The following is a 3870-nucleotide window of genomic DNA, read 5'->3' as shown; positions in this document are numbered from 1 at the left end:
GCTGGGCGTGGTCCCGGGGGTGGCAGGGGCCCGCAGCTGGGCCCGTGTGGGCCGGAGCAGGGCCCCTCCGCCCGCCGCTGCCTCGCTTGGCGCAGGTCCCGGGGGTATACAGATTGACTTTGTATCCTGCAACTTTACTGAATTTGTTTATCACTTTTATGCTTTTGGTACATTCTTTATGTTTTTGTATGTGTACTATTATGCCATATGCAAATAGGGACAATTTAACTTCATTTTCTATTTGAATGCCTTTTATTTCATTCTCTTGTCTGATTGAATTGACTAGGACTTCCAGTACTCTTTTGAGTACCTCCCTCTCTTCTTCCAGTTTTAAGCACAAATGCTTTCAACTTTTTCCCATTTAGTATAACGTTAGCTGTGAGTTTGTCACATATGGCTTTTATTGTGTTTACAAAAGGACTTTGTATGCCTACTTTCTTGAGAACCTTAATCATGAAGAGATACCATATTTTATTAAATGCCTTTCTGCATCAATTGATATTATCTTGTGATTTTTGTCTTTCTGTTAAAGTAATTATTATATTAAATAGTATGCATTTTATTTATTGTTTTGTGTACATTGAACCATCCTTGCATCTGAGGATAAATGCTACTTTGTCATAGTGTCTTATCTTTTTAATGTGCTGATGGATTTGGTGTGCTAGTATTTTGTTGATGATTTTTGCATCTATATTTATCAGGAATATTGGTCTGCAGTTTTCTTTTTTTGTGTGTCCTTGTCTGCTTTTGGTATCAAGGTAATGGTTGCTTTGTAAAAAGAATTTGGGAGGATTTCCTCCATTTGTATCTCTTGAAATAATTTGAGAAAAATTTGTGTTAATTCTTGATTAAAAGATTTGTAGAACTTAGCAGTGAAGACATTTGGACCTGGGCTCTTCTTTGTTGGGAGACTTTTTATTATTGATTCAATGTTGTCACTTCTTATTGGTCTATTCAGGCTTTTTGTTTCTTCCTGATTCAATCTAGGTATATTGTGTGTGTTCAGAAATTTGTCCATCACTAGGTTTTCCAGCTTGGTGTTTGTTTAGTCCCTTATTGTAATCCCTAATTATAATTATTATTTTGTATTTCTGTGATATCTGTTGTAATATCTCCTTTTTAAATTTAGATTTTATTTTTCTGGGATTTCTCCCTATTTTTATTGTTACTTTAGCTAATAGTTTGTGGTTTTTATTTATCCTCTCAGAAAAACAGCTTTTTTCGGACCATCAGATGGCATAGTGGTTACATCACTGGGCTCCCACATGGTGGTTAAAGTTCCGAACCCGGAGGCTTGAAACTCACACCAGGCACATGTGCATGTGAGCCCCAAACTCCAAAAGGAGAATGAAGGAGAAGGGCTTGCAGTATGACCATCCCCTTGAGGGGTGATTTCTCACTTTCTATCTCTCTGTCTCTCTGGTGAGCACATGCACTCTATAGCAAAAATCTCTCTAAAAGCAAAGTAAAGCAAAGCAAAACAAAACAATAAAAAAAAAGCTGTTTGTTTAATCAATTTTGTTGTATTGCTCTTTTGTTCTCTATTTTATTTATTTCTGCTCTGAGCTTTATTATTTCTTTTCTTCCATTACTTTTAAATTTTACTTTTTTTTCCCAGTTTATTAAGATGCATTGTTAGGTTGCTTATTTCCATCTTTTTACAGTTTACTTGTAAACACTAATTGCTAAAAATTTCCCTCTTAGTATGCTTTCACTGTCCCAAAGATTTTGGAGTGTGGTATTTTTGTTATCATCTGTTTTAAGAAATTTAAATTTCTCTTCTTTTTTTTTTTGTAACTTGCTGTAGGGTGTGTGCATTCACCAGAGAGAGAGAGAGAGACAGAGAGATAGAGAAAAATAAGAAAAGAACGCCCCCCCCCCAGAAGGGGTGGCCATGACACAATCTCTTCTCTTTCATTCTCCTCTTGGGATTTCGAGCATTCATGCACATGCGCTTAGTGTGATTCTCAAGCTGCTGGGTCCAGTACTCAAATCACTCAGTCAGCCATGCAGAATATAGATGCCTTAAATTTCATGCCACCTGCTGGCCTAAAATTTTATTTTTAATTTCTCCAGGAGTTTGGAAATCATTTAGGAGCATGTTGTTTAGTTTCCTTGCATTTTTGAAAGTTCAAAATTTATTAAGAATTTAAACATGCAATAGCAAGGGTGCCTTTTGGCTCTCTGAGTAGCACCATGGTGGTTGGCAAGAATAAGAACCTTAAGAAAGGTGGCAAAAAGAGAGCCAAGAAGAAAGTGGTTGATCCATTTTCTAAAAAAGATTGGTATGACATGAAAGCTCCTACTATGTTCAACATTAGAAATATTGGGAAGACACTGGTTACCAGGACTCAAGGAACCAAAATTGCATCTGACAGCCTTAAGGGCTCTGTGTTTGAAGTGAGCCTTACAGATCTGCAGAATGACGAAGTCGCATTTAGGAAATTCAAGCTAATTACTGAGGATGTTCAGGGCAAAAACTGCCTGACTAACTTCCATGGCATGGATCTCACCCATGACAAAATGTGTTTCATGGTCAAAAAATGGCAGACCATGACTGAAGCTCATGTTGATGTCAAGACTACTGATGGTTATTTTCTTCGGCTCTTCTGCATTGGGTTTACTAAAAAACAGAAAAATCAGATATGGAAGACCTCTTATGCCCAGCATCAGCAGATTTGCCAAGTCCAGAAGATGACGGAAATCATGACCTGGGAGGTGCAGACAAATGACTTGAAAGAAGTGGTCAATAAACTGATTCCAGACAGCATTGGAAAAGACATAGAAAAAGCTTGCCAATCCAGTTATCCTCTCCATGATGTCTTCATCAGAAAGGTAAAAATGCTGAAGAAGCCCAAGTTTGAATTGGGAAACTCATGGAGCTTCATGGTGAAGGTGGTAGCTCTGGAAAAGGTACTGCGGATGAGATGGGCGCCAGACTTGAACGAGCTGATGGATATGAACCACCAGTCCAAGAATCTGTTTAAAGTTCAAACTTTTAATAGTGACAAATAAAAAGTCCTATTTGTGACAGTTTCCATCTGAACATTCTTTTTAAATAACCTGAAAGCCTGGTGAATCAGATACTCTCATTTGATAATGAAGTTTTTTGACCTGTATGAGTTTTATTAAATAGTTGAAAAGGGGGGAAAATACATGCAATAGCAGGAGCAAGAGAACCCTGAGGGCAGGAAACATGAGCCTCAGTGTGCATCTGTGGAAAGACAGTGTTACCTTGCACCTGTTTGAAGTCTGCATGGAATTAGTCACCATAACTGTTGCTGAAATGAGTAAAACTGAGAGTATTTTGAAGTGTTGTACAAGGGGAGTCTGATAAACCTTATAGTCATCCTTTATGCCTTTTTCTATTTTATTTTTTTTGCTGTCAGAGGGTGCATGTATTTGCTAGAGAGAGATTAAGAGAGGGGAGGGGGGGCAGAAAGCACTCTTCAATGGGGCATGGTCATACCATAATCACTTTGCCTCTGTTTCTCCATTCAGTTGGGATTTTTGGGCATGCATGCATGTACGCACACCTAGAGTGTTTTTCAATCCACTGGGGCCAGGCTTTGAACTGCAGTTTGCCATTTGAGATCCAGTTCCCTTAACCCTAGGCTACATAACTGACCCTCCCAATTTCTAAAAAAAGTTATGATTATTATTATTAGTAGTAGTATTTTAAATTTTGATATAAGGGACATGTACTCGCCAGAAACAGACAAAAAAAGAGAGAGGGAGAGAGAGAGGAAGGGAGAGAGAGAGGTATATGAGACTGCCAGTTATGAGACTTTAACTGCAGTCAGCCATGTGGGAGTCCAATGCCTCAACCATGGGCCAACTGCTGGCCCTGGCTCTCCCAACTTATATATA

At 38.4% G+C, this 3870-nt stretch overlaps 1 pseudogene; it reads left to right on the top strand.

Annotated features, from left to right (window-relative positions):
- The first annotated feature begins 2196 nt into the window (after positions 1–2196).
- LOC102487105 (40S ribosomal protein S3a pseudogene) lies at positions 2197–2987 on the top strand (annotated as a pseudogene).
- Positions 2988–3870: the final 883 nt, after the last annotated feature.

This window comes from Tupaia chinensis, unplaced genomic scaffold (genome assembly GCF_000334495.1).
Source record: "Tupaia chinensis unplaced genomic scaffold, TupChi_1.0 Scaffold143572_1, whole genome shotgun sequence".
NCBI lineage: Eukaryota > Metazoa > Chordata > Mammalia > Scandentia > Tupaiidae > Tupaia > Tupaia belangeri.
Note: the sequence above shows the minus strand (reverse complement) of the source record. Positions and strands in the feature narration are given on the sequence as shown.